We start from the raw sequence: 21,141 nt of genomic DNA, 5'->3' as shown, positions 1-21,141 counted from the left end.
TTATAATGGGACTCACAAGGAACTACCAATGCATGGAGCAAACATGCAACACTATAATTACACAAAAGTTGAAATATTTAAGAAGATCACTTTCTTTATGAGATTTTTGTATATAAATTAACCATTAAATTACTTCATAATCCTAATCTGACTTTGTTACATGCCAAGATGAAAATTTTGACCTCCAATAAAATCAAACTAAAGTTATATACGTAGCTAGGAATGTGGCAATGCATCATTACTATATTGCATGCTGCACACCATTATCAGTGAAAGTCTAAAATGTCAGCATGCTAGCTATGTGTATATTCACAGCAAGACTAATCCAATTGTCATTACATAGGTGGCTGGTTAACAATATTATGCTGTTTTGCAGATCATGTCAGAGTCTGATCCTGAAGAATACAAGGAAGTGTGCTGGCAATGTTATCAGCAGCACAGTGATGATCCCAACTTGGCAAGCATGTTATGGCAGGATGGTTGCATGGATCCACAGTCTCATCAGTGGAACAATGGTGATCTATACGCAACCATTAAAATTCATAAATCAGGTACGCATGTGTATAGTGTGTTGATGGTATATTGACATCATTTCAACATGTGGCTGAATGTTCTCACTAGCCACAAATAGTGTCATAAATGTTTATCAATGTTATCCTACTTACTTACTATCTCAAGTTAGACAACTTTAGTGCAGACAATCACTGTATATATCCCTAGTATTACAGCATGACTTGACGTTGGGCATTGTAAGAATGAGATTGTAGAGTACCAGACAACCTGTGTTAATATTAAGGATGTAGAACCATTGATACTTTACCATCATTGCTCTATAAGTGTCCTACATACTGCCTGCTGCTACTTTTGCATTTTCTCCATGTCATTGGATCATCTTTGCCAATGCCAGCATTACTTTTATTTCTAAAGATCTTTGTGTTTGGTAAAAATATTTCAAGACCACTAAATGTGAAAAGCCTTCCATGCATGCACAAATAATGTTTAGCTTTGTAAATCACTGCTACTGTCTAGTTAGTGCCCTCACATAGAAAATTATTCCAGCAATAACAGGTTTAGGGTTAAGACCACCAACCACCTCCCAAATATGCCATCAACTTTTTTAGCAAATTTGTGCAGTCAAAATTTCCCAAGGACCTATACTGTACAGATGACCATAGTAATTTTGATTCAGAAGTAGAAATGTGGAACAGTGAAAAGCAAGAAATTTAAATGTAGGAATTTTACCAGCTATGTGGTAGAGATTATTACAATAAAACGTGTTTAAATATCACCCGAAGTGCAAATTTAATTCCTAGCAATAAACCAGTATGGCTAAGAGTAGGGATTAAATTTCACTTCAAGTGATCAGATGATACCCCCCTTTGTTTGAGCACTTTTAGTTGCAATAATTTTTCATTACACTAGTCTTGTTTGTTAACATTTTTGTAACGTAATTCAACATTAGTGAGCTTCTAAAACAATACACCAAAGAAAAGAATGATACCAGACATATTGTATACCACAAAATGCATCCATACACTATGTAATAATTAGGCATTGAAACACAGGGTTCCACAGAATCTAGTAACATAAAGGCCCTGTGTTGTAGCACAGAACAAAGCAAAGATATGTAGTACCTACAGTGGAAGTTATACAACAAAGGTAGTGCTACAGTGTCTGAGGGTTTCTAAATTCTGTGGAACCCTGCATTTCGATGCCTAACTTACTTAGACCAAAGCTTGTTGTTGTACCTTCACAGCTGTTAGTGGCATGAGAAATGTATAACGTTAACAAGCCCATTACACCTCCCTCTAATCAGCTGCTGTACAGCACTTGCTATTCTTTTAAACACCCATGCATTGCCAATGTTACAAGTGTACAAGTGCCATGTTTGCATTGTCCCAGAGACAGGAATCTATCGAGATTAAAATAAGGGATTTACAGGATTTAGATACTTGTAAGTAGCCATGAAGTATTGTATATCTAGTTACTAATAAACATTGTAGCTAGTTGTCAATAATGTTCTGCCCAATACACAGCCCTACACTCAGAGAATGGTAGCCTACTACAACTGATCTTCTTACTTTGAATAGTGATGTGATCAGATTTGAGATAACCAGGCTTCCATACGCACAAAAATCAAACTCATGTTTTTTACCACAAATGGATTGCTGGCCTAATACACTATCATATTCCACTCTATCTATCTTCAGAACTGGCAACTCTGGTTCTGCAGCAGCTTCTATCAGACCCTGTGAAAGCCACGAATGTAGGTTTGGTATTCTGTGGCCACAGCTTTGTTGTAATGGTGTGTAATGGTGTGTAGTGAGCTGGGAAGTCTCAGAGAACTCTCCATTTGTGTTCTCCTCCATTTGGAAGTGATTTCAGTGGGAGGAGGGTCCATGGATAGCCAAAATTGGACCTTTGCATTCCACTCATCTTCATGCTCCATTTTATACTCCTATATTAAGCCCACCCACCTCCCCCATCCTCCACCTTTATTGTGATATTATTACTATGACCTGCATGAAAAGCAGGGCATAGCTATAATTTTTGGGCATGAATTCAAAGCTAATAATTCTTTTACTGAGATTATCAATTGCAAGGAAATTTATTGCTGTATGATATACAGATAAACAACTACCTCCATCACAACTAGAACCTCAACATCAACTTTCTGAGCTTGTGAGTGACTTTTCCAGATATTGTTTTTGCACGGTTAGAGACCAATGTAAACTAAAATGTATTCTTAGAAATATGTTCCAATATAGGATGGAAGTCTGACCAAGCTCAAACATAAACCTGGCTATGGGTTACCACCTGAGAGTGAACTGGATGAAGACCTGTTGACCCAGCCACTTACTAGGGAGAACTATGTTGACAAGTTCCACACCTTGTTGTGTTATGAGGAGCATGAACATGAAAGAGTATTGAAGGAAAGGTAAATTGCCACTCAAGGAATGTAGAGCTGAGTGATGGTACAACTATCATAATAGTAACTCAAAGTTTTAAATCACGACAACAACAGTATCACAACAGTGATCAAAACATTCAACCTGTACAACATGTAAACAATTCGATTACACACTACATAATATCTGCTTCTCTAACACTCCATTAGTATCATTATATTGTTGTTATGTCATCACTGTATCACAATTGTCATCTTAGCTGTCCATGCTCTACCGGTCATTCACAGTTTCCTAATTATCAGCACTATCATATTTGCTTCTGTTATCTTTGCTTTTGACTAAGCACAGATATGTATGATTTATCTTGGAAGCATGATTGCACACTGTCATCATCACAACTGTTACTCACTATCATGATAATTGACACTATCACTCAACTCTAAATATATGTAACCTGTTTGTTCTAAGAGCACTAGATTCCTGAAATATATTATTTCCAAATGCAAAAAAACCAACAGTATACTGTGCTAGAAGTTTAAAACACCCCAGACATTTTCCTATAGTTTTAAACTGATTTAACTATGTACACAAGAAGAGTATTTCATATTATAAAAATGTGATTCTTAGAAGTACAACAATGCATGTGTATATTATGAGCTATCTAGTACTATCTATATCAAGTACTTTTATATATATTTGAGATGTATTCACAATTTTCTTCAGCCTGTTTATTACCACTCAAGATTTGGAACAATATACATGGAATTCAGTGAAAATTCTAGACCTGACATATTAGGGGGAGAAGGAGGGAATGACATGAATGTTGTTGTGGGGTGTAGTAGAAAGTACAATTTCAAGGGCTCAGAGATGCAACCCCTAAAAGCTGTTGAATTTTTGCAAATTTAAAGGCATTAATGAGGCTTAAAATTGACACAAAATGTTAATGCTGTAGAATTTTTGCAATTTAAAGACTTTAACAAGGCTTTAAATTGATACAAAAATGTCAATCCTAACAATGCCAAACTACACTGTAACCTTTCCCAAGATTTAAAAAAAATTATTTTTCACCAGGGAATAGGCCTGAGTCACACATAATGCTCAAATTTTTGCCCACAATGCTTTCAGGAATTTCCGAAAATTTTGCTCTTCAGTGTTCCCATTGTGCTTGCACTATGCTCCTAATTTAATAACATTTAACTATTACAATAATCTTGGAATATTTTAATCAGTGAATGCTCTATTAGAATAATCTGTTACAAAGTGACTGCTCTATTAGAGACACCCCATGACTAAACTATAATATGAACAAACAACTCTTTATCTCAGTATTTATTTGGTTTGTATAAAGTATTTTGTCCCTTTTAAATTTGCTTAGCTATAGTGTGATAAAATTATAAATTTCATTACCGTATGTGTTGTGTGTGTGTGTTGTGTGTGTGTGTGTAGTGTGTGTGTGGTGTGTGTGTGTGTGTGTGTGTGTGTGTGTGTATGTGTGTGTGTAGTGTGTGTGTGGTGTGTGTGTGTGTAGTGTGTGTGTGGTGTGTGTGTGTGTGTGGGTGTGTGTGTGTGTGTGTGTGTGTGTGTGTAGTGTAGTGTGTGTGTGTGTGTGTGTGTGGTGTGTGTGTGTAGTGTGCGTGTGTGTAGTGTGTATGTGGTGTGTGTGTGTGTGTGTGTGTGCGCGCGTGTGTGTGTAGTGTGTATGTGGTGTGTGTGTGTGTGTGTGTGTGTGTGTGTGTGTGTGTAGTGTGTGTGTAGTGTGTGTGTGGTGTGTGTGTGTAGTGTGTATGTGGTGTGTGTGTGTGTGTGTAGTGTGTGTGTGTGTGCGTGTGTGTGGTGTGTGTGTGTGTGTAGTGTGCGTGTGTGTAGTGTGTATGTGGTGTGTGTAGTGTGTATGTGGTGTGTGTGTGCGTGTGTGTGTGTAGTGTGTGTGTGAGTGTGCGCGTGTGTGTGTGTAGTGTGTATGTGGTGTGTGTGTGTGTGTGTGTGTGTGTGTGTGTGTGTGTGTGTGTGTAGTGTGTGTGCGGTGTGTGTGTGTGTGTGTGTGTGTGTGTGTGTGTGTGTGTGTGTGTGTGTGTGTGTGTGTGTGTGTGTGTGTGTGTGTGTGTGTGTGTGTGTGTGTGTGTGTGTGTGTGTGTGACACCATGTGCATACATGCATATACATATATAGGTGTGATGGTAAGGTACTCAGACTATCATTATTTAAACAAGATGATGACCCTTGTGGCAGTTTAACTGGTCTACACAGCAGTGACATTGCATATATCCAACAAGCTGCTACTCATGTTCTGATTAAAGTAGGTCAGATCAGTGCATCTGCAGAAATAATGCGCTATGGTGCCAGCAATAAAGGACTAGATGTAGTAAACATTAAGTTTGACAATGTGGAGGTGTTTCATCGTCTGCAGCCAAACTTCAGAGAGAAACATGAGTGTGATTCTGTCCACTTCATTTTGAAACACAAGTATTTTCGAAATCTTCACAGATCTTTGGATAGGGTGACTGCAGGAATCATTAAGCGCCTTATTCCAGAAGCCATTAATCTCTCTGATGAACGAAGAAAGCTTCAAACAAATTCCATGTCATTGCCAGACTATCTGTCTCTAGACAATGAGTATCAGCTGCCTGCATTAAAGAAAATGATGGCCTGTGACTCCAATGTTCCATTCTTAGTAACTGGTCCTTTTGGTACAGGCAAGACAAGACTACTGGCAGCTGCTACAGTCAAATTTCTTGAGGAGTGCAACAGTCGTATCCTGTTATGTACCAGTCACTTAAAATCAGCAGATGCTTATATTGATAACTATTTTGGACCATTGCAATGGGTGGATGGTAATTGTATTCCACAGAAAGTAGAGCCAATTAGACTTGTCAGCCCTTCATACGACAATTATCGAGGCAATTATCATGAGCTTTTTACAAGTATCTCTGATAAACACAAAGGAAATAAAATTAAAAAGTGTCGTTTGATCATTACCACATTCCTGACAGCCCCTCACCTCATCCACCTAAATGTTAAGCCATTTACTCACATCTTGATTGATGAAGGTGGTCAACTACGTGAACCAGAAGCCATAGCACCACTTGGTTTAGCTGATGATGATACTAAGATTGTTATTGCTGGAGATCACTTAGAAGTATAGTACAGGTATCAATGTTACTCTGTGTTAGTATATTTTTGTTCTAGATTGGACCTCAGATGTTGGTCTTGGGGAATGAGGCATGCTCCAATGGATTGGGTACGTCTTTGCTTAAACGACTTCATGGCCTTTACAATGGCATTTCGGGTACTTCAGAAAGTAACCCTTATACTGGTAAGAAATTTATGCTATGTATGGCCTTAAATTGTAGTATAATTGTAAAGTGTAGGAGAGACTAGAAAATGCAGTTTAGTATATTTATTACTTTGTTTAGCTCTGTTGCTGACTAATTATCGCTGTCATGATAGTATCTTGAGGCTACCATCAAACTTATTCTTTAACTCAACACTGCATGTGAGAACGAACAGTGAACTGCATCCTAAGACCTCCTCAGCTCTAATGTTTTTTTGTACATCCATGGACAGTTCAATTACTACTTCATCACAAGATTGCAGTAAAGAGGAGGCTATATCCACATTGGAACTGGTTAGTTGTATCTTTTTGAGTATCACAACATAGTTGTTGTGTATGTAGGCAAAATGTTATGTTGATGCATGGCCAACTATAGAATGGGGGAAAAAAGATGTTTCAACTATTTGTGTAATTGCATCTAGCAGAAGCCAGGTAAAACGAGTGCCAAATTTCTTTCTGTTCTATTATATGTGAATTAGGTACGAACAATGAGAGGACTTTTGAACCGTAACCATGACTTCAAGGCCATAAAGGGTATCGAATCTTTAACCACATATGAATTACAAGGTACTTACTTCATGTGATTGTAACTGACTGAGATATTTATCTTGCTTTTACAATAGGACAAGAGTTTAGAGCCATTTTCATTAGCACTCTGGAGATAACCAAACCAGATGGTTCTACACTGAATCCAGCAAAGTCAATCTGTGATCAGTATGTCTTTAATACTGTCATCTCTAGAGCAAAGTCACTTGTAGTTTGTGTTGGTAATCCTGGTTATAACATTCATTGTTGGAGAGAGTACATAAAAAGATGCCTGGAGACTTCTTCTCTACAGCTAATACCACAGTGCTATGAGGCTGGTGAATCAATTGTACAAAGACATATTGGTCGACTTTACTGTCAGGTGTTTGAAGATCTTCAGGATGTACTGGCTTCTCCTGGTAGTAAAGCTCATGAAGTAAGCGATAGCATTATAGAGGCTTACAAGAGAGCATTTCAGTCCAGCAAAGTTTGTCAGGATACAAGGGTGATCCTGAGAAGCATTGGTCATGGAAATCATGGTTACAGGGTGGTAAGAGTTGATGATATATGTGAATCTCCTGATAAGGCTCCTGAAGATGCTTATATGGATGCCACCCCAGTAGAGTGCTACTTAGAAAGCTTAACCTTCAGGAAATGTGCTGCAATTCCACTGAATGCTAAAGAGCTACCTATAACAATCCAGGGAATAAATAATCGACGTTGTGCTCTAGAAGGAGCACGGGTAATGGTACGTGTGTTCAAGGATAGTGATCGGTGTGGTCGTATATGTGAGGTAGTAGAGCAAGGACCGCAACAACAGTTTGTGTGTGGTGTGGACAATCACAATGCTATATATTTCTCTCCCATTGATAGTAAGAGTCCCAGGTTAGTCAATCTACCTGGCTTGTCCCGAGAAATATTTAAACATGCATCTGAAGAGTTTGTCATAGAAGAGGAGTTGAAATACAAGCAACGTGTAGTGACTATATTTGATCCAAAATCTTTCCACATTCCTAGCAAGGGTGATGGTAAAATAAATATTCCTCAAATAAAAGATGTTATTCCTCTTAGTATTGCACAAAAGTTGTTGTTTGTGGTGTGGTACTTGAGGTGGAGGCCAAAATATCGTTATCCACTTGGTGTAGTGGTTGCTGCTATACCAAAAGGATTAACACTGTATCATGGAGAACGACTGCTGTTAGCTTACCATCACATCAACACTGCTCCTGTGGATGATCTAGATGATGGTGTAGATTTAGTAGTGCCCTCCACCAAATCTTCCCTACCTCATTATGATCATGCCTTCACTATTGATCCTCCAGAAGCACAAGCATTTGATGATGCTCTTACACTGGAACCTGTTGCCAGTGATGATGGTAAGTGTTACCAGTTGGGAGTACACATCACCAATGTTGGAGGAGCTGTGAAGAAGGGTAGTGGAGTTCATGTTGGTGGTCTGGAGAGAGCCACTGCAGTATATGGCTCCAAGTTTAGTCCTAAGTATTATCCTTTGCTGTCTGAAAGAGTAAGAAATAGTCTCAGTCTCAACTGCAATAAAGAAACTGCTACGATATCATTTACCTGTCAAGTGTGTGTTGATGGCAAGAAAGTTATAATTACACCTGACACAATAAGTATCCATGAGAGTTGTGTACAGTCTAGAGCTAATCTGACCTATGATGAAGCACAGTATTTGCTAACTGAAATGAAGGATAGTTCACTGGATAGAAAAGTCACAGGTTACAATAAGGTCTTGTCCACAAATAGTACATTTGGATTAAAGCAAAGGCTTTCACTGCTACTACAGATCAGTGAATCATTTTTCAGGAACAGAATGCAGTTTGATGACATGCATTATTCCATTGAAGATGTTGATGAACTGTCTAGCCCACAAGCTTATTTCCTAGTCAAGCAACTAATGGTATGGGCCAACAGGATTGCAGCAGAACATATACTAACTGCCTTCCCTCAGCTAGCTTTGTTACGTAGACAGAAGTCACCAAACCAAGACCAACTGGAAAAGGCTTTTCAGAAATGTAAAGATATTGTAGCACATTCTCCAGTTCACAAAAGACTTGCTGACACCATGAAGATCACCACTGAACCTGGGCCTGTTGTTATCATGGAGACTATGAGAAGAAAGTTATATGATTCTTTGCAACATGGTGATTTGATACAAGCAAAAAACTTACTGAGGATTATCAATTACCATCCTCAACTTGCAGTTCTCTGCAAAGAAGTGAATACCACCAAATGTCGAGCTGAATATGTCTGTTCTTCAGTGCTTCAGAAACAAAAGCCACTCTCGTTAGGTAACAATAGTTATTTGGTAACACTGCCACAGGATGGAAATGAAGTGTATGGTCACAATGACTTGCATTGTTTGTACACTCATTCCACCTCTCCACTAAGAAGATACATCGATATTGTAGTACAACGACTGATCTTGCAGAGTTTGTCTCCAATTGCTTGTACTGGTTATTCGGCTGAGGAAATCAAAGAAATATGCAGAAACTGCAATACAAAAATGGTGAATGCTAGTAAGTTTGAAAGAGATTATAATTGCTTAAGTATTGCCTTGTCATTGTCAAAGTGCTCTCAAACATGTACAGTACATGTCACTAGCGCAGAGAAGACATTAAATTTTGTCATTCAAGAATTAGATTATCATTGTCTGTTGACAAATCAGTTTACCCTGAATCTCAGTAGCATAGCAAGAAATGCTAAGCCTTGGGATTTTATCTCAGCACGGGGTCCACGAGAGAGTAGTGAGCCTGAAGGTTGCAAGACATTTGTTTGGAAAGTGATGATTACATCATTTAGTGGTGAATTGGGGATAGATCACTCTTTTGCAAATGCTACTTACTGCAAATCTACTGCAGGGTTGACCAAAGATGCAATGCTTACATTTTACATAGATAACACAGAACATGAAAGTGTGACTGCAAATCGAAGTGCGGTTATCAAAGAAAAAGGAACTTTAATACAACACAGCTACATGGTACAATTTGGCAACATGTCTACATCATTAGGCATAGCAGATTGGAGGAAGGTAACAGATTTCATGAAGCTTCCCTCACCAAATACTGCAGCTCCACTGAAAGACATGCTGAGTTACTGCAACACCACTAATCACATGGATGCCTTGTTTCCCCAAATTCTTCCTTCTTCTTGTATGAAGCAAAACGGTTATTTAAGGTTTATGAAAGTTTCAAGGTTTCCTTTACAGCAACCTATAGTGACCACATCTTGTCACCTTGTATCCAGTTGTTTGAGGTAGCCCCAATGTTGAATGTGTGTGTACAACACAGTACTAAACCTGCTGATTGTTTTTCTAGTCCAATATTATCAAATGCTTCTAAAGTGGAATATAATGACATTCACGAGTACTTTGAACTGTGGGAGAGTGTGTTACTGGCTGAGGCTGCAGTACAAAGTGTTGGTGAGGCTGAGATACAACTAATTCAAAATGTGCCACTAAAATGGCCAAAGCTGCAACAACCAGGATCTTCTCTTGATGATGTCCATTATTCTCCTATTAAAGAAGGCACAGCTAAAGAAGAACTTGCTGATATTACACTAACTCTACCTGACAAGTTTGAGGAACGTTGTGGAGAATATTTTGATCTTCAAGTTGGTAACTTGGTGTGTGCTCGCTACAACATACCACTGGGTGAAGAAAAGGAAGTTGATGGAAGAAAAGTGACTACTGCAAGTGCAGTCTACCATTTTATCATTCATCAGATTAAAGATCAAGATGATGATGTTGATGATGACAACCATGATTATGATGATGATGACGATGATGTTGATGATAACAACCATGATATTGATAATGATGATGATTACACCAATAGTGATGATGACGATGATGATGATGATGATGATGATGATGATTATGACAACGGTGACAATAACAACAATGACAATGATGATGATGATGGAGGCCAAACAATGGTTATTACAAATAAAAGACCTCAAAAACAAAAAGTCAATATGTCAGATGACAAAAGCAGTAGAGTGATTTTCATGAAATTTGCCAGTAAAGATACTGCACGGGTGTCACCATTCATGCATGAAACAGTATTTGAAGGATAGTACTTGTGAGATTCAAGTAATCCCATTGGATCTCCCATACAGGTAATATACCATACTACAGACATGATGTAATGTGATGTCACACAGGAGAATGTACAGGTCCCTACTTGCTCTGCGGTACACTGAAAACATTCTGTGTGAAGATATTGCTGTGGGAGATGCATATGCAACTGAAAGATGTTGGTACTTTCACATAAACTTTTGTTTATGTGATATCATTTTAATTATACAGCAACCCATGCTGATTTTACAAGAAACACAGAAAGATGTTACCCACATGTACAGAAATTGTGGGTAGGTGGTCAACAAAGGTCAATTAATGATGATCAAAAGAGATCAATAGAAATTGCTTTAGAAAACAAGTTTCAACTGATACAGGGTCCACCTGGTAATATGCAGTTACAGTTGCACTCGTGTAACTATTATGTTGATACAATAAAAAAAATTTGTTTGAATTTGTCAAATAACTTCATGATGTTGTGCATGGTAGTAATTATATTATGTAGGTACTGGAAAATCAGTGACTGGAGCTTACCTAGCTTATACATCTGTTGCCTCTAATTCTTATGATGGCAATGAAAAGATGAGTTGTGTGATGTATTGTGGACCATCAAACAAATCAGTAGATGTTGTACTGGGTATGTGATGAGCACGGTATACATATACAGTCAATATGTTAGTAGTCTGTATGGTAGTGACATGGTTATTCCTTATGTAGACATGTTGTTGAAACTACCAAACATAAAGGATCTTCGTATATTGAGATTATATAGTAAAAGTATTGAGACCAAATCATATTATGGACCACACAGTAACAAGGTAGTTTCCATGATAGCAGTCGCAACGAGTGTCCGCTATATACACCACATACAGGTGCTCAACAAGCCCAGCTCTGAACAGGAATGTAGCAAGGTTCATGAGCCATATGCCTTGCATAAGAAGATCCGTAGCAGAGATTGCAAGTTTTCTGAGAAAATTTTAGCTATGGAAGAAAAGTTTGAAAGGTTGTTAAGTGTTACTTGTAGATATTGTAGATATACTGTGCTGTAGGTATGCAAAAGAAAATAAACTTCCATCTCCATCTGAAAGGATGGAGTTCTCTAAGATTATCAAAGATGCTGAAGAAATGGTCATACGTGAAGGAAAATACCAGATTGGTAAGCAGAACATTGAAATGTGTTAATATTACTATTCTCTCACCCATACAGTGTTTTGTACCTGTAGTGAGGCTGGTAGCTCCCGTGTGGTTAAGAATATTAAACCTACACATCTGATTATTGATGAGGCTGCCATGGCAACAGAGCCTGAGGCTATGGTCCCCATACAACTAACAGATCATGTGACCCTCATCGGAGATCATCAACAATTACAAGTAATTTAGACAAAAATAGTTTTTTGTTCTTATGTTTAATTCACTGCAGCCAGTTATTAAGTATGGTCCTGCTAGAGAGAATGGATTAGGATGCTCTCTGTTTGAACGTTATGCAACATTGTTAGAAATGAACCGACATCCTCTAATGATGTTAACAATCCAATACAGAATGGTGTGCAATATTTTATGTTGGTATAATGCTAACATCCTCCTTACCATACAGCACAAAGCAATTTGTGAGTTCCCTTCAAAAGAGTTTTACAATGGACGACTCAATACAGACCCGTCTGTGTCACAACAATTCTGTTCTGTCAAAAGATATTGGCCCAGTGGACCAAATTGTCCTATTGCTTTTTGTGATGTGGAAGGGAAGGAGGAAGATGGTAGTAGCCATCACAAAGTCCACCAGGAGTCAAAGAACAACAGAATGGAAGCAGAGAAAATTGTGAGTCGATTTATATACTGTATTCTTGTTGATGTTCAGATATACAAGTTTTACAACTCTTCATGCATACTAGATTGAAATTATTGCGGCTCTGAAAAAAGCTAAACAGGGCATCATAAAAGATTCAGGCATTGCCATCCTAACTCCGTACAAAGCTCAAAAGAAACTCATGGAAGATTTAGTAAAAGAAAACAAATTAAATGTCACTGTACGTACTATTAATGAAAGCCAAGGTGATCCCTGAGCAATACTATAACAGTGTAGTCAATCCAGTTTACTCTATAGGAAGTGAATTTGATTTTGTGATCTTCTCTACTGTACGGTCAATGCCTTGCCAGATGATTAAAAGCAAAGCAGCTGTTCAGGCAGACAGAACATGGATTAGAGAGCATTTGGGCTTCATCACTAACCGCCACCAAATCTGTGTAGGGATTACACGAGCCAAACATGGACTGGTCATTGTTGGTGAGTACACTGCATGGTGCTTGAAAGGTGAACATGTTATACAACAATGCGTCTATAAGTAATCAATTCACTCACTTTATAATTTAATAAGACAGGATCGCTTAATTACTTCAGTTCATTGCAACTGTTATAGATAAGATCTCTTGGACTTGATTATCATGATGCTGTTCCTTACTTTAGGAAATGCCATGCTTCTCAATTATGATGACACCTGGAGTAGATTGTTGGCTCACTACTACAACAGAAGATGTGTATTGAAGGCTTCATCTTTTCCTCCTCATCACTAAGATAGCTATATCCCAGCTTGTGCTGTAACACTTTCATAATATGGAGTGTGTTTGTTATTATAATACGGTGTGTTGCATATTTTTAAAAGTATTGTATCTATGAAAATTGTAGCTGAATTCCATGTAGAGTGCATCAACTGGAATGGAGAATATTAAACAGCAAACTTTATGACAGAATATCATGCAACCAGGAACCACCAACCTTGCAACTTCAGCTGTTAATTAGTATACTAGTATTTTAGAAAATTGTTAATTTAAAAATGAAGTAGGGATCTATGCAATAATAAGTAGTGAAACAAGAGATGAATGATGGTGTTACAGCATTATCAGCATAGCTCAGCTCAGTGGGAAGTCCTTACTTTGGCATTGAACAAAATAATAGTAGTCAATGTGCCAAATTCGGGGCTTTCCCACTAAGCTATGCTGTAACACCATCATTCCTCTCTTGTTTCACTACTTTTTATTGCATAGCTAGATCCCTACTTCATTTTTAAATTAGCAATTTTTAAAATACTAGTTTGTTTAGTGTTTTTTTGTGGCACAGCTAGCTACAATGTAACTTGTATTAGTCCACTTGTATTTAATTTTTCCATATCTGTAGGTATGGGAAAGGCAGATACCATCACTTATAAACATCGTTGCATCTTGCCCATTTGCTCAGTGAGAAGTGGAGCTCTCCATATACGTGGTTATGGGCAGGCTTTACTGTAGTTTGGGGTCCGCGCTCTTCAGTAATGTGTATCAGAGGATCGGGTTCTCGATCCAAGCGTCCCTGTGTGTCTCTCCATCTGTCCACCTTGCTGCTGCTGAGGGACACCTGTCTCCTTTAGAATAATGATGCTATACACTGTAAATACAGAAAGAAGAACATAATGAAGAAGAAACCAAAGCTGAACCCGAGCCGAACCCGAGCCGAACCCGAGCCTAACCCTAACACTAATGCTACTTTTAGCGTCCCCTAAAGTCGAATGTTCGGGGAAACTACTAGACGCAAAAATAAAAAAACCTTTCGGGCCTACCACTTCCTTAAATATAAGGCTGGATATAGAGATTTTTTATATTGCCAAAACTCGAATTTTAGTCTCACTGATTGCCTCTCACTGCCTCACTGCCTGACCGCAGTCGCAAGGCTAGAGGCCAAACGTAGCTGCGCGCGGCTACCATTTTACGCCACAATAACAAACTCACCAGTGGGATGTGCCTTTTGGGGTTCCGACGAGGTAGCTAGGCCCTCTGCGCCTTGTATTTTCTTTTTAAAAATGATTGGATAGTGAGACTACTACGTGTGTAGCATTTATAAGGTAGAAAAGTAGGGGTACACTGTTAAAATGAAGAGTAACCACAACTCTCAAGGAGTTCCCAGTGTAGGGAGGATTTAACACCCCTGGAGAGTAACCATTACTCTAAAGGAGTAACTTGGGAGTAACACATGCTCTGAAGGTGGTGTCACTTACTCTCCAGAGTAATGGTTATTCTCTTCAGAGTGTTGGTTACTCTCCATGGGGTGTTAAATCCTCCCTACACTGGGAACTCTTCAGACTGGTGGTTACTCTTTATTTTTAACAGTGTAGTGGGTAGCACAGTGGTTAGCCCACTGCCTACAGTTCCAGCAGTCCAGGGTTCGAACCCAAGTTGAGTTTTGTGTTTGTTTTTCATTTAGCCGCTAGTGATCCTTCTTTGTCTAAGTTTTACTGTTGGTTCAATAGTGAGTCCGGCTTATTGAACCAACTTTCGGTTCAGTAACCACTGCCTATATTTAATGTTGTATTAGCTATGTATTATATGGACTAGTACTATTCCGTAAAGGTGATTTTCGTCACGTAAAATGTTTCTAGGAGGATGATTTTTGAAGACGAGATTTCAGTGGGCGGCGTGCGAAATTTTCGAGGGGATCCCTACTTAAATACCGTTTGATTTTTTGATTTTTTTTTAAAATACCGTTTGATACAGACATTAATGTGGATTATTATCATGTTGACATGGTAATGCCACAATACCTGCTGTAGCTAGAAGGATATCTAATGTTTAATAGTCACTAACAGTCATGCAGAGGTGCATCTACGTATACATGCAGTACATGTCAAAGTCAATATGTAGGAGACTATTTTATAGGGCAGCTGGATTTTCAGCTTTGCGAAAGATTTTTCTGGCTAGAAGGCAGTAGAAACTGTTTGGAGTGGATGCATGATTAACTCTTTATAGCTAATTGTATTTTTATATGTATATAATTTCCTTGCGACACCCACTTTGACTTTTGCCAGGTTTATTTTATTTCATTTTATTTCATTTTATTTTTCATTTATTTATTAAGGCCGGATGCTCTATACAGTCCGCTTATATGGCTTCCCATGAAATTAAATCTGTTAAAACTGTAACACTTACAAATAATTTTAGCAAATGTTCTGTACCTTTTTATTGAATATAAGCTAACACTAGTACACAGTTTAGTCAAAGCCCAACTGCTAAATTTGCTTTAGAACATGAGTTACAGTTTTTTCCTTTATACTAGAACTAGTCCTACAGTTTACACACAAGAGCCTTGATACTTTTATGATAAACTATGCTAAACAGTACAAACCATTGTACATTTTTATTTTTGTCTTTTAACATCTCAATCATCACATATATTTATCTTTCGGGTTGACACTCCCAGAAATCCTTTTCTTTACTTCCACGTTATTCATCATCTGGACTTGCTATTTCAAAATGGCAAACACTCTTCTTTGGAAAAATTACTAAAGTAGCTTGTGTGAAAATTTCATGTCTGTTGGATTAAAAATGATGGAGTAGTTCTAATTTAAGTGAGAGGGTGTAGAATAGCAAGATGCGTGTGCTTGTTGCTATGGGATACCTAATTTACAGGTACTAAAATGCGTCAACATGTCACAGACTAATTAAGTGACCATAATATTTCTTTTAGTGCAAAACAGACTATGTCTTGGGAAGCCTTGTATGAACTGTACAGAGCACCCTTAAGACTTTACAGCACAAGTGCTGTGGTCATGTGTGCCTGAGGACACACCACATTTGTAAATAATTTTGTTCTTTTGATAAAAATGATGGTTTCTCTCTCAATCTCTTTTGATAATAAAAGTGCTACAAACACATGAATTCATTGGACAAATTAGGGGAATATATACTAGACATTAAACAGTATAATATATCCAGTGCTGATGGCAAGTAATCCTAGGTCAGGTGGAGTTGCAATTGATTGGTATGACCTGAACTACATGACAGTGACAAAGCACAATTGTGAAAAAATGAAGAGGAGAAGGCTGTAATAATATGACTGGAAGAAAGAAGGTTTAGCCTGTGCAATAGCATAGTATATTGATTCATAAAGTGTCACACATCATAACGTCTAGTTGTTGATGCATATAATATGTGATCAAGCATGTTGCACTTGATTCATTTTATAAGTTCATACAAATAACTGGATTTGTCTTCTCAACTATAAAACTTAGTATGTAATCAGTTTCCAGTATAGTGGAGAGTTGGTTCTGTCACTTCTGTGGAAACTCTCTTGTTGAGAAGAGTACTATACTTTTGACTGAAGTATTTTTAAATTGCAAAAGCATTTATTATAACCCCTATAAACCCGCAGAGAATCTTTGGGCAATATGTGTTTACATAATATGGGCAAACATGGTGACATTAGGTGCACGAATATAGCCTGAAACTACACATTGATGGAAAGTCTGCACTATACATGCACTGTAACTACATGCAACGGCTTACTTGTTATGAACCTATGAACTTAAAGTGGTTGTTTATTGCATTAAATTTAGTAAAACACTATACAAAACCACCTGAAGCTTTCTCCAGCCCCCAGCACCATCATACATTTCTATGGTGTTAAAGCCTTTGAATTGCTAGATTCAGCAGGCCTTGCAGAAGTTTTAAAGGCTTTTAAAACTTCTGCAAAGCCTGTTATATTCAACAGTGCAATTTCTTATGCTATTACATATGTCACAACTAGCTGGATGCAGCTGGGTGCTATAATTATTATTCCGAGTATTATTTCTTGGAGTGAAACCTATTTTAAATGTCAGGTCAGATCTGCCACTATAACAGTATACAGTGATTAAAAGCAAAGATCACAGAGTAGCAGTTGCTTTGTTTTTGTATAGATCTGAGCTACACATGTTTTAGTGAAACAGTATCAGCGAGTGGTAGCTAAGATGGAAATTATATAGCTAGCTATAGCAATAGACTATAATTATAGATTAATATGGTGATGTACAATTTTGTGTAAGTATAGCTACGGCTAACCTAATCTGTGAGAAAAAAGAAAGTTAACCTAATCTGTTAATGCATCTTGAGTAAACAACTATAGCTAAACTAGTAACTAGTTTGAAGTAACTATATACCCTAACTCTGATCGGTAAGGACGAATAGCCACTATTATTACTAGCCCGGGAAAAAAATAATAAAAATAAAATAATAAAATAAATAATAAAAATAAAAAATAAAAATAAAATAATTATTATCAGCCTGAGCATATATATTTATTTAGTTACAAAGATTACAGTTTAATTAATATTGAGTTCCACACAATGTTTGCAGTTCGGCCGAAAAAGAGTCAATATTGTTGCTCTCAATTATGGAAGCGGATGGTAAGTTTTTCCAATCCTTAATTGATCTGTAGTAAAAGCTCTGTTGGTGTGAATAGGTGGATGAGTTTGGTAGAATAAAACGTCACTATAGCTATAGTAATATAGTGTTTGTCTGTGGCGCCACAATGCCCACCAGACATTTTTACACCTTTTTGGCCTGGCAGTACCTGGCAGTCCTTTGTGGGAGTTGAACTCTGTTTCATGCTCCCACTCCTTGCAGTTTGGTCAGTAGTCTGCAGAGCTTTCTTCTTAAGGCCCCTAGCTGCATGTCTGGGGGTTGGCTGTGTGTAAGCTGGAGGACCGCCATGCGGTGTTTCGTACAGTAGTTCTGTGTATGCTCTGTAGGTTTAGCTGCCTTTTTCTGCTTTTTGTCTTTTATAACTTAGGTTTAACTTCTAGCTAGAGATCGGGGAGGATGGGAGTGCCATTAGGGCCGGAATATAAAAATAAATTTATAAATTAGCCCCCTAGCTAAGATAAGTATAAGGGGGTTTCCGGACAGCTGGGTATCCCGGACACTTCGTTTTTAACCTGCTACTAAAGGATGGAATTTTTTTTTTTTTTTTTACAAATTAATGACATAAGATAAAACAGTACATAATAAACAAAAACAAATTATCTTACATATGGGCCTCAGCGACCTGCACAGCAATCGGTGCCTCAGCAATGGGACAGCGCAAACTGGACCTGGCACCGCGAATGCACATAATTGCAGACCTCAACAAAGAGAAGCTCAATTTACATCTCAGCCATCCCATCACTATTCCATAGGAAAGACTGTGCTTTGCACTCAAAAGGTTGGCCAATCTCTTATAAAACTGAGTAGCAGCATCACCCATTCCGCCAGTAGTAGTAAAAATTAAGGGAGTAAATGAGGCATTCTCTACTTCATGAACCCGTTGTTGGTATTCACGTCTCTTTTCCTTGTCATGACGTCGGTATGCAGAGTGTAGGGGTTGATTTGAGGGTGCACTAGGGTTAAAAATTCTGACATCAAAGTATGGAATAGAAACCAATCAGGCTATGGTAGGGTCCGCAATGCGAAAAATCGATATCCTCCAATCAACTACCTAACTATTGTCATGTGTTAGGCTAAGTGTAACTTGAATAACACCAGCGTGGCAGCCAAGTTTGTCACTTTCTTCTGGTAGAAAACGATACAAATGTCTTGAAATCACGTGATTTTTCGTTGCAGCAGTTCGTAGGGTTCTTCGTATGCCACAATATTCACTCTCAACATTGTTCAAGTAGTCTATCATCAACTCAAAGTATTGGTGGTTTGATGTTATTGGACAGTTTCCGGTGGCAGCACGATCTGTGCAGCTTTTTGGCGACAGACAAAATGTTTCTTGCTCTGGAGCACAGGACAAGCAGAGCTGCAACTGCGCCGTGGGTCAGCAATGACCAGTACTAAGTAAAGTACCTGCATGCGGAGTATGGTTATAATTGAAGCTTGTTAGCCATCTGGCTGAGCCATCTATATGCTGAAATTCGGCCAAAATGACACGATTTTTGCAAACAAATACCAGAATGGTTGATACATCAGTGAGACAGTCTCCAACAGCAAGGATACGAAGCTTATAAACACCTAACAATACGGCTATCTCGCCCAGTAAACGCAAAGAGCAATCCAATGCATGAAATAGGCACTCACGTGATCGATATTCAAATCTCGGAAATACAACCATAATCTATTCCAATGACATTAAAATCACTTGGAATCAAGTGACAATCAGTTTGTGTGCATTAGGTTCAACATCTCAATTAGCCCAGTAGTCTGAGACTCTCCCTATGATGCCATCGCAGCATAAAACACACCTGCACTGGCCCAGACTACGCCTGAGTGAACAATTAACACAAATATTTACAAAAGGAGCACACTGCATGGTTCCTATTCAGAAATGAAAGTGATTTCATGGGCATTTCCGTGATTTGAATTTCAATCACGTGAGTGCCTACTTTTCATGCATTAGATTGCTCTATGCGTTTACTGGGCGAGATAGTCGTATTGTTAGGTGTTTATAAGCTTCGTATCCTTGCTGTTGGAGACTGTCTCACTGATGTATCAACCATTCTGGTATTTGTTTGCAAAAATCGCACCATTTTGGCCGAATTTCAGCATATAGATGGCTCAGCCAGATGGCTAACAAGCTTCAATTATAACCATACTCCGCATGCAGGTACTTTACCTAGTACTGGTCATTGCTGACCCGCGGCGCAGTTGCTGCTCTGCTTGTCCTGTGCTCCAGAGCAAGAAACATTTTGTCTGTCGCCAAAAAGCTGCACAGATCGTGCTGCCACCAGAAACTGACCAATAAAATCAAACCACCAATACTTTGAGTTGATGATAGACTACTTGAACAATGTTGAGAGTGAATATCGTGGCATACGAAGAACCCTACGAACTGCTGCAACGAAAAATCACGTGATTTTAAGACATTTGTATCGTTTTCTACCAGAAGAAAGTGACAAACTTGGCTGCCACGCTGGTGTTATTCAAGTTACACTTAGCCTAACACATGACAATAGTTAGGTAGTTGATTGGAGGATATCGATTTTTCGCATTGCGGACCCTAGCTATGGTTTAAGTACCTAAGTACCCTACTTGTGTACTATAAAATACTAAAGTTTTGTTTCGATAGCTTTAAGATACATCACAATTTGCTTGCGCGTGTAGAATATTTTTGTGTAAAGAACTTTTACTATACGCATGTTAACAGGAGATTGAGGGCACCGTTCGTAATTCTAAGCGACCATAGGCAGCACAAATGATCAGTCACACTATTCAGTGAACGGATATATGATTTAGAGATAGTCTAGTATACTATGAACAGGAATCCAAGTCCATTATCTACGACGTGCCGTTACTGACTGGCACGCGCAATGACAATCAGCATCCCGGAGAAGTCTCAAGCAATATATCCGCGGGGCTACACTACTTAACTATGCTGTTTCAGTGTTAAGGCAAGGACTGATACAGATTTCCAAGCAGTAGATCAAATGTCGCATCTTCGAAAGCTGTGCAAGACATACGCACGGTCCGAGCAAGGCGGCAGCAGCTCGGGCAGCAGTTATGCTACTTAAAAATCGCTG

At 38.4% G+C, this 21,141-nt stretch overlaps 1 pseudogene; it reads left to right on the top strand.

The window, feature by feature from the left end:
• The first annotated feature begins 379 nt into the window (after positions 1-379).
• Positions 380-13,432, top strand: LOC136267632 (3'-5' exoribonuclease HELZ2-like; annotated as a pseudogene).
• Positions 13,433-21,141: the final 7,709 nt, after the last annotated feature.

This window comes from Dysidea avara, chromosome 9, assembly GCF_963678975.1.
Source record: "Dysidea avara chromosome 9, odDysAvar1.4, whole genome shotgun sequence".
NCBI classification, from domain to species: domain Eukaryota; kingdom Metazoa; phylum Porifera; class Demospongiae; order Dictyoceratida; family Dysideidae; genus Dysidea; species Dysidea avara.
This window is presented reverse-complemented; position numbering and strand designations above follow the sequence as displayed.